Here is an 11,218-nt window from a genome sequence, read left to right as displayed (position 1 = left end):
CATGATGTAAGTAGTGATGAGTAATGCCTTGCATCCTGATCCAATAGTATACACTGAAGGTAAATGTTCCCCATTGCATTCTCCTTCATTTGGGCCTTCCACAAGACCCTAACATGAATGGTCCAACAATTCTGATAGATATGCTCCGCCCGGACGCTCTGAAAAGTCAAGTTCTTGTGCATAGAATAAAATGAATGGATGAGGTAAATAATTAAGCGGTGATGACAAACTGCTGTAAAGGTTGATTCATCTATCTTGCCTGTTCATTGAAGGGATGATAGGTCGAGTGATGACAGGAACCGGCGGCGATTTCATCACCCTCTTAGAGATCGTCAATCTGTATGAGATATTGAGATTACCATGGCCGTGTAGGAGATGGCTCAGCCTATGTAGAAAGATGGAGACATATATGGTGGTGAGGGGCATTTTTACAAGCATAGTGGGCAGCGGGAAAACCAAATAACTTTCAAGTTCCCCACTCCTTGAGCGGTCGTAGTAGTCATTTATCAATCTTTGGCAAACCTAATAAACAGGGAGTGTTTATTAGGTTTGTCAAAGATTGATAATGTTTATTAGGTTTGCCAAAGATTGATAAATGACTACAACGACCGCTTAAGGAGTAGGGTCGTACGAGAGAGATTTTTTCACCCACGGGCATCCTAGATCGCCAAAACCAAAATTGAAAGTTATCTGGTTTCGTGCCGCCCACTATGCTCATAAAAATGCCCGGCACCACCATATATGTCTCCATCTTTCTTTCTACATAGGCTAAGCCATCTCCTCCATAGCCGTGGTAATCTCATACAGATTGACGATCTCTAAGAGGGTGATGGCGTTGCGCCTGGTTTCTGTCATCCCTTGACCTATCATCCCTCCGATGAATAGGCAAGATAGATAAATCAGCCTGTACGATAGTTTGCCATCACCGTTCAATTATTTACTTCATCCATTCATTCTATTCTATGCACATAAATTTGACTTTTCAGAGCGGCCAGATGGAGCATATCTATCAGAATTGTTGGACCATTCATGTTAGGGTCTTGTGGAAGGCCCAAATGAAGGAGAATGCAATGCGGAAAGTTTACTTTCGCTGTATACTACTGGATCAGGATGTAAGGCATTACTCATCACTACTTACAACACATCTTTTAATATACACACCGGATAAACATCTTTTTTTTTTTACTGTTATGATTCATAAAACAATATTAGGGAAGAAAAATGGAAGCGACGGCATACAACAACCAAGCATTTCTCTTCAACACCGTGCTACAAACCGGCATGACATATGACTTCACTCGCGGGTTCAACCCCATGGAAATACCAAATGAAAATTTCTGGTATCTAGCCATGAAGTTTGTCATCACACTAAATTCTAGGATCGAGGTTAGGATGTCGACGCACAGGATATCATCGACAATTTGTCCACCGTGCTTCCCACAGTTTTGGGGCCATATTCTCGCTACGGGATAAAAGCATCACTGGCACATCATTTTTAACTTTGTTCTTGCATATTACTTCATACAACTCAGTGTCTCATTATGATTAAATTTTTGCAGATGTTGTTGCTATTCTTGCCTATGTTACTAAGATACAACATCAGTGGGATTCAATATATAGACGCCATGTCCCTTTCCTCGAGATTGTCCTAAAGAACTTCCGGTGAGTTTGAGGAGATGGCTACTTTAAAAAAAGTTAAAATAACAAGAAAGTTGATTCTTGATTGCAAAACTAGGTGGAACTCCACTTTCATGATGCTAGAAGCAGCTTTACCATACAGAGTTGTGTTCGAACGCGCAAATCAAGTTGAGAAACAATATGAGCATTTACCTAGTGTCAAAGAATGGGAGTCTGCTGCAGAGATGGTGGAGAGACTTGGATTATTCTATGAGATAACTAAGTTGTTTTCGGGAACTGATTATGTGACTTCTAATGTTTACTTCCCTAAAATATGTGAGATTAAAATGAAAACGAGACAGTGGGCCACTTCTAGCAATCCAGTTATAAAAAACTCTTTGAGGAAATGACTACTAAATCTGATAAGTATTGGAAGGACATTCAAGATCTAATGGGAATGGCTACACTTCTTGATCCTCGTTACAAGAGGCATATGTTGACAGCTTGCTTTGCCATGCTCCATGGAACTGAGCCATCTTCTTATGAGTGTGTGGAGTTGGTTGATGCATTAGTTGGTAGACTGCATTCATTCATAGAGGAGTATGAAGTGGAAGTAGATGAAATATAAACCATGTGAAGAACAGATTTCTTCTGTGAAAGCTCCAGCCATTGTGAACATCTTCAATGACATTGTTGCCAAGCAAAGTCCTACAACAGCTCGGCTACAAGCTGATATAGATATATACTTGACAGATGTCCTAGTGCCATACACAAAAGTATTTAGTGTGCTGGATCCGTGGAAAGTAGCTGGAACAAGATATCGAACATTAAGGAAGGTCGGCAGAGATATTTTTTCTATTCCCGTGACAACAGTTGCTTCAGAGTCGGCCTTTAGTACAAGTGGCAGAATACTTAGTGGGCATAGGATCGGCCTAACTCCTAATATGGTGGAAGTTTTGATATGCTCCCAAGATTGGCTTAGAAACAAACAAAAAGGTGAGCAAATAATGTACTTTGTTCAAATTTACAATTTATTTAACTATTGCTAATCACTATCTCCTCATGTGGTTAGTACTCACCAACACATTCCTTTGCCAATTGAGTATTTGACTGTACCTTCTACAAGGAAGATCCTAAACATTGACTATATTCATGTTTCCAACTAGGACTTGGCCCTTTGAGACGTAGAGACATGGTCTCGTCGAGTTATGCTCAAGACTAAAGACTTATTGCGCTACGGTCTTCGTTGTGCTATTGCTGGATTGCTCAAGTTTATTTTAGTTGAACTTGTTACAATATCAAAACTTTATTGTGATGCTTAATTTGTGGCCTTATGTATGGTCAAATTACCTCCATACTTTGTCGTGAGTTTGTGAACTTAAAATGAATGACTATGCATTGCTGTTTATGAGTGTGTTGCTGTTTTTATGTGTTGTTGTCTATGAGTAAGTGCTGCTATTTATGGGAATACGTTGCTGTTTACGAATTACGATGTGTTGCTGTCTACAAGTGCTGCTATCAAACACAATAAGCGTCGCACAAAGCGCGGCCGCTCGCGTTAGCCATGTCATCTCAACAGTGCCGAAGGAAGAGACAAAAAGAGAGAAAAATATTGATCCTCAGATGGGCAGCGGCCTTTTCCCCTCTTCCTCCTGCCTAGGGTTGCCGCCATGGCGCTGCCGCACCCCATCCCCTCATTCTCTCCTCTTCTCCTTCATTGCCGCTCTCAAATTGAGACGCCATCCCCTCATTCTCGCCTCTTCTCCTTCATTGCCGCTCTCAAATTGAGACGGCCAGGCGGCAGCGCTCCTTGATCCATGCCACGACGCCTCTAACTTGGTCGTCAAGGGCATGGTCCAGAAGCACGGGTTCAAGCTGGCTGCGACCTAGGGTGCAACTCACGCGCTCGTCCTCGAGGTGGACGACCACGCTGCCCAAGACGAAGCTCGCCTTCTGCACGCTCGCATGCCGGGAGAGGAGGGGCGGCCAGTGCTTCCTCGGTCGTGTTCCTCCGACACTTGATGTACGTATAGGAGCACAAATTTCCCCTTTTGTGGATCCAAACCACGTCCGTGTATTGGATTCAAACCACGCGAGGCAGCATATACTCTACTCTACATGTAAGATTTATTTGTTATGTGCCATCCATCAGTCATGGCAGCAGATCTTTTTCCCTTGCTTCAAAAAATTTCTTAGTTGTGGTGGACAACAGACTGAGTGGATGGCTAAATGAATAAGCTTGGTCTGCACTAGCAATAGTAGCATACCATCTTAGGCTCCCAAAGATTGCAGTTCAAGGAATTTTAGTATGCATTTGTTTATGCTGCTAAAATAAGTTCTCTCTCTCTGTTCATTTCGATTTGGTAGGCTTGGTTCGCTGATTTGGTTTCCTCACTCGCAAGGATATGATGCTGGAGATGTTCAAGTTCATGATGCACTGTGCGAGGTGAGGCCCAAATGTGACCCTCTGTTCCTCTTGTCGATTCCCTTGTTCACATGATAATCAAGCAAGAATTGCTTGCTCTATTCTCTGATTTTTCATGTGGTAGCAGAATGCGACAGTGGGCATGGTGGAGGGATCTGATCTAGTCAAGGTCTCCGAGCAGCTCTGCAAATCAGGTACCCAGCCTGCTTGGATTCAGCAGTACAGTCTGCTTGGATTCAGAGTTCGTTGTAACCGCACTGTTACTCACCTTGTCTGAAGCCATAATCAATGGAGACCGTGTGGCATTCTCTCTTGTGCTGCTTTTGCCGATGGTTTTTGACGTCTTAGTAATGATGCTATGTGATATTTGCAGGAATTTATTAACTTAACTCCTTATTACATTGCAGACTTGGATATGCAATTAAAAGGTCAGTGCAGAATCCTGTCTTACAATTCCTACCAGTGCTAGCTCTTTATTGACAGAGTAAATGTTTGCTCAGGGATACATTCATAGAGTTCAGGAGTGGAATGATGTGTGACCTACATGAAGAAACTGTAGTCAAGAAGAACGTGATCATTTGAGAAGTGTGATAAGGTACAAGCCATCTTGTAAGAACAAGTAGTTAGCTGTAATAAGAGGTGCATTGTGCTTATCAGCCTGGAAAAAATGTAACATCCAACCACAATCTAGAAAATGGGCATACAAATTCGAAGAGGAAACGGAAAGATGAAGATGCAACAATACCTCAGAGCTCAAGGTATCCTATTTGTTATTATATTTTTTCATCATTTCACACATCGATTTTTTGCTTCTTGATATGTTTATTGGAATGTGCAAGAACAGGGGTTTCAGTATATGCAACAAAAAAAATTCGACAACAGTATATGTGACAAATGGTGCTATCCGCGTTTGCTGCAATTTCCTCATCCTACGGAAATACCTTACCAGGGTTGAGTGCCCAACATACCCGAAGATGGCACCCGAGACGCGTCTGCAGCCAGAACCAACGAAGTTGCAGTACAAGAAGCTGGGAGATTCAGATCTCCTTATCGTCGAGATAACTCTTAAAACAGTATGTGGAGAGCTGAACCATCATGTTTCTGTTGTTGTTGTTGTTGGTCCTTTTTTTTACATCTTAGTTTAATTTTTACTTCTTTTAGATGATCTTTGGAGTACAAAGCACAGATAAGGAATCACATGATATGCATGGAACTGAGTTGGCTCATTTTGTTTAGGTACATAACATTCAGCCTGAAATGATGTTGGTGCTTCGTGAAAAGTTTGGCCACTTGAACCTGACATTTTCTATTGGAGAGCAGATCAGTTCTAATGTAAGTGTTGTACTGTTGTAAACTCATAAATATCTTCTAGAAATATTCAGCTTGTTTCGTATCATGTTGTATTTGTTGATTTATGGATGGTTGTAGAGTCTGTTATAGGCTACATTGTTCTTGTCCTACACTTCCCTTTCCAATCATTGTAATATTTGCATGGCTCAATTATTTAGACAGAGGTACCCCTGTAATATGAGCTCTGCTAAATATTTGAACCTTGAATGAATTGCTGACACAGATAATCTTCAGGGCGTAATTTTGATTGCAATGATATCGATGGCGCCGAGAGGAGGCAAAGCGGCAAGATGCGTTTTGCCATGCTGGGTCAAACGCCGGCCAGAACGTGTCACCGGCATGTGCTGGGTTGCTGATCGATTTCTTGCTTTGCTTACAGTTCACCAATGGATTGTGGGTAAGAACGGATTAAAGATGGAGTAGCTTGGAACGGAGGAAAGCACAGCCTCAATCATAGTCAGTCGGAAAGCAGCAGCCAGAAGAGAAAGCCCCCTCCTCCCCCCGCGTCGCCTCCCCGAGCGGGGCGACCGGGGGATCTCGTCGCCCCCTCCCAGCCCCCCCTCCCCCTCCTCCCCTTCCGCCGCCGTCGGCCTGGGCCACCGGGCCTTGCCCGTGTGGTGCCGGCGGCGGCGGCCCCGGCCTTCCACCCCCGCTTGGCGCCTCGGCTCGGGCGGACGGCGGCCGATGGGGGTGCTCCTCGGCGACATTGGATCCGGCGGCGGCGCAGCTCCCTCGGCGACGCAGTGCTGGGTGGTGTGCGGGCGGTGGCGCGGCCGCTTGGCGGCGGGGCGACGCGGTGGCTAGCGGCGGGCCTTCCCGGCCCAGATCCAGGCCCTTTTGGGCTCGATCTGGGTCTGGGCGGGCCTGGCCTGGTCTGCTTGCGGCGTCTCCGGCGGGTCGGGGGCGTGACTCGTGCGGGGGGTGGTGGCGACGGCGGCTCGCGTTCTGCAGCGCGGCGACGGGGGCTTCGCGAGCCCGTTTCGGGCTCGGCTGGGCCAGGGGTGGCCCGGTTTGCCCCTGTGCTGCGTCCGGCCGGATCCCGCCGGGGGCGGTGGAGGATGTCCCCTCCCGCGAGGCTGCTGATGTTGCCGCTCCTGGTTCCCGGTTGCGTCGTCTTGTTTCCGTCGGTCCCGTTTCGTTTGCCATGGTGAGACGGCGATGGAGACTGCTCGACCGTGGTGGCGCAAGTTGGTGGGCGGTGTGTTTGGTGGCGCGGGATGGATCGTCTGGGGTCGTGGTTGGTTGGTGGGCGGGAGAAATCCTTGTCGGCCGGGCCGGCACCGACGCGGTGACGCTCGTGGGCGCCGCCGTGCCTTCCTGAAGGGCGTCGGGCATACCCCTTCCACCTCACCCCTCGCGTACCGGGGGAAACCCTAGGACATGTCCGGGCAACAGCGTCGTCATCGTCGCAATCCTTCTTGAGGGTGTTGTTTGGTATGCGGCGGTCCGGAATGCTAGGAGCGTGGTGGTATTTTCCGGTGGGCGCGGCGGTTGCGAGTCCTCATCGTTTTCGTTGATCCGCCGGTGTTGGCATTATTTTCTCTTCAGTTCCTTTTTTTGTTTCTTTTGGGCTTGCTTGTGCTGTGGCCCCAGCATTTGTATCGTGTGGTCGTTGCTTTATAAGCGGGGGGCAACCCTTTTTCGGTAAAGAAGGATGATGCTGGAGATGTGAAAATAATGTTTGATGAGTGTTTTGCTTGGATCTATGGGCACTCCAATCATTCAGAAAAACTATGCACACTCTCTAAAACTTTAGGTTCACAGAACTTGATTAATCTAAATGTGAGGCATTGTACAATTATGAATGTTAGTGATGGTGGATTTTTAGTCTTCATGTTATGTTCATCTTCCTTTGGTGTTTAGGTATTTTTTGTTTAAGAAATGCTAAAAAAGATTATTAGAAGTATCAACTATATATTTGTGAGTGACATTTCACTCTTACGAACAAATGTACTCTGCTGCTTCCAAGTGAAAATAGTAATTTCTTGAGAAGATAGTGTCTCATTTCTCTACTGAGAGTGATACTGTGACATGAAATAAGGTATTTCTATTTCTTGTTTTTGATGATGACCTTGATCAGCCGTCCTTTATTTTGGGAACTTCAAACTTGAGTGATCTTATCTTCATCCTCAGGATCATCGTTTCCTGCACCAGGGGATTCAGGGATCTGAATCTTTCCTTGGCCTCTTCCACTTTTTCGTAGATGATGTGCCATCATCCTCAAAATCCTCCTCCTACCCCTGTGCAGATAGGTCCACAATTTTTTGTCATTATCATACAGCACACAAGGATCGCGCTCATAATGCAAGCGATCAAGGATTCTGCATGATTTAGGTACTGTGAATCTTTGAGAAGTGTGCAAACATCAGCTCTTGTTCCAGTTCTTCCAGGCAACCTAGAAGCAGCATCTCTTACAAGGCTCCGACCCTTGGAGCTCACCGGGAGACGTGGGTGGGCAGTGGCCGGGCGTGGCCGTTGCTCTGGCCGTGGGCGGCAGCACGGGGAGGTCCGACGTTGGTGGTGGCCTCCCGGTGTCGTGGTGGCTTCATGGTGGCTCGGCGGCTCTGACTGCGGCGGCGGCCGACTTTTCCGGCGTCGGCTCGTCTGCGTTCGGACCGTTTCGACCTTCCCCCCATCTCCTCGTTGTCCAGTCACTACTTCCATCGAAGGGCTAGCCCTCTCCCAGCCGCGGTCCATCGCTCGTCTCGCGCCCGGTGCGGCAGGACCGAGCTCGTCTCGCGCACGGTGCAGCAGGACCGAGCTCGTCTTGCGCACGATGCAGCAGGACTGACCTCGCCCCCCCTCACGGTGCCGCAGGACCGAGCTCGTCTCGCGCTCGGGGCTACAGGACGGGCCAATGGATGCCAGTTCTGGCCGGCCTATTGGGTCTCGACGCCGGGGGTCGCCGAGGGGTGCGAAAGGTGGGACCTTTCCGCTCGTCTCTTTGGTTGGGGTAGCGGCGAGTCTCGGGTGAGGCGGTGTCTAGGTCTTGGATGCCGAGGCGGCGGCCCTGGTGGTGGTAGCGCGGTGCTCTTGGGCAGAATCCGTGGCTTGGTGCTGCCCGCTGGCCATGGCCGTGTGGACAGCGTGGTGGCCAGGGTGTGGCGTTGGGTGGCAGTGAGTGTTGGCCGGGGTGAGAACCTGTTCTTTCTTCGGACGGACCGGCGGCGGCGAAGCTCGTTCCCTTCTTGAAGGCGTCGTCGCGGCTCTCATTGCCCGTCATGAGGCTCCAAGGGAAACTCTGATCCTCGGATCGGGCGGTGGCGATGCTTCGGTGTCGTTCCCTTCTTGAAGGCGCCGCCTTGGAGCCCATGGTTCGTCATATGTGGCTTCATCTTTTTGCGGCGATAGTGCTAGGAGTGGTGTTGCTGTGCTCAGCGCCTATGTATCCTGTCTTGGGTGTGTGCGTGTGTTGTGGTGGCGTGCGTTTGTACTGGATGATTGTTGATCGGTGCTTTATATATAAAGCGAGGCGAAAGCCTTTTTTGGTAAGTAATTATTCCAGAAAAAGGAGAAGGAAGGCTTGATCTGCTTTATGAATGGACACTTTGTAAGGGCATACTTGTCCCTCAGTAGTTTTGGTGATTAATGACAATGCTTTTGCGGACTAATCATGTGCATTGATCTTTTCAGATATATCATGACTGAACACAAGACAATTTGATGCTACTCGAAGATTATTGAAGACGGTGTTTATCTACGTTTCTTTTCGGTGGAGTTGAGTCGTAGGAAAGCCGTACTATTAAGAGGGGGTCCGCGTTGGAAAGGTTTTGGTGGAATCTCACGTACACACGTTCCTTTGCACCGCCTTTCCTCTGGCTCTTTGGAGTTTCCTCCGTCTCACCGTGTCTCTACAAAATGATGGACTCCTAGTGTTGCTGTTCACAGGCTCGCAGTAGTACTGCTCCACATGGAGGTACTACCGCAGGCACCAGCTGTAGTACCGGGCTCCTGCACGGTAGTACCGTGGGCGCCCACGGTAGTACCGCTCTATCTGAGCGGTAGTACCGTGAGCTCTGGCGCGCTGCTGCACAAGCGGTAGTAGGGGCGGATGTAATTTTTTTACATCCGCGCCCTACGCGGTAGTATACCGTGCTCTGGTGCGGTAGTACCGTGCTGCCTGACCAGGCACACCAGCATGAGCGGAAGTAGGGGCAGATGTAATTTTTTACATCCGCACCCTACACGGTAGTACCGCACCTTGGTTGCGGTGGTACCGTGTCGGATTTTTGCATCGATAAAATCTCAGGGTTGTAGTCACGGATGTAATTTTTTATATCCGTGCCTACAATGCCTGGACGGTGGTTCCCATGCGGTAGTACCGCACAAGGCCGCGGTAGTACCGTGCCAGTGGTTCTACCGCACCCTGTCGGTACTCATCTGGTCGGGTCCAGGATCTGCCGCGCCCACGGTAGTACCGCGGTCCTCCGCGGTAGTACCGCAGGACCGTACGGTAGTACCGCCCTAGTGGTGTGGTAGTACCGCGGGTCGCGGGCTGAGTGGTGGGTAACGGTTGGAATTGTCCCCCTACTATATAAAGGGGTCTTCTTCTCCAAGAAGATTTACCTCTTCCATCCCCAAGCTCCATTGTTGCTCCAAGCTCCATTTTCGCCCGATCTCTCTCCCTAGCCAATCAAACTTGTTGATTTGCTCGGGATTGGTTGAGAAGGCCCCGATCTACACTTCCACCAAGAGAAATTTGATTCCCCCCACTAATCACTTGCAGATCTTGTTACTCTTGGGTGTTTGAGCACCCTAGATGGTTGAGGTCACCGCGGAGCCATAGTCCATTGTGGTGAAGCTTCATGGTGTTGTTGGGAGCCTCCAATTAAGTTGTGGAGATAGCCCCAACCTTGTTTGTAAAGGTTCGGTCGCCGCCTCCAAGGGCACCAATAGTGGAATCACGGCATCTTGCATTGTGTGAGGGCGTGAAGAGAATACGGTGGCCCTAGTGGCTTCTTTGGGAGCATTGTGCCTCCACACCGCTCCAACGGAGACGTACTTCCCTTCAAAGGGAAGGAACTTCGGTAACACATCCTCGTCTCCATCGGTTCCACTCTTGGTTATCTCTTACCTTTACTTGTGCAAGTTTCATTGTGGTCTTTCCCTTGCTTGCTTGTGTGCTTGTTGTTGTTGCATCATATAGATTGCTCACCTAGTTGCATATCTAGACAACCTACTTTGATGCAAAGTTTAATTTGATAAAGAAAAGCTAAAAAATGTTAGTTGCCTATTCACCCCCCCCCCTCTAGTCAACTATATCAATCCTTTCAATTGGTATCAGAGCCTCGTCTCTTTATTAAGGACTTTGTCGTCCAAAGAGTATGGTTGACACCGTAGACGGTAGGGAGGAGCACTCTGGTGTGAATCTGATCTCGTCTACGGCTGATGGGGGAACCGCGGTCTCTCGTGAGGAATTCAATGCGGCTTTGGACACATTGAAAACCTCCATGACGACCGAGGTTGAAAGCATGTTTAATAAATTCTTAGAAGGGCTTAAACTATCTACCGTGCCGATAAAAGTGGGTGATCCCACTGACAAGGTGACGGATGCTAACTCCGACAAGGGGGAAGCTACTAGTGAAAAAGCTCCTTCTACTAGTGGTAAAAATGGCAATGGCATCTTTTCCCATGTGGAACCTCCACTTAATTATGGTGGACCGATTCCTTCCACCCATTTGAATCATGCCGGTCCTCGCCCTAAGATTGTCAAAAATGAGGACTTTGATTCTTGGGTTTATTGCTTTAAGTGGCATTTGAACCATGTTAATACTAACCTTTGGAGAATCATTGAAGAAGGTTTCTATCCGCATGACCGAAGCAACT

The 11,218-nt window shown here is 48.1% G+C and overlaps 1 pseudogene; it reads left to right on the top strand.

Annotated features, from left to right (window-relative positions):
- Positions 1 to 1,055: 1,055 nt before the first annotated feature.
- LOC119338795 lies at positions 1,056 to 5,633 on the top strand (annotated as a pseudogene).
- The last annotated feature ends 5,585 nt before the right edge of the window (positions 5,634 to 11,218 follow it).

Source organism: Triticum dicoccoides, chromosome 7B (genome assembly GCF_002162155.2).
Source record: "Triticum dicoccoides isolate Atlit2015 ecotype Zavitan chromosome 7B, WEW_v2.0, whole genome shotgun sequence".
NCBI lineage: Eukaryota > Viridiplantae > Streptophyta > Magnoliopsida > Poales > Poaceae > Triticum > Triticum dicoccoides.
Note: the sequence above shows the minus strand (reverse complement) of the source record. Positions and strands in the feature narration are given on the sequence as shown.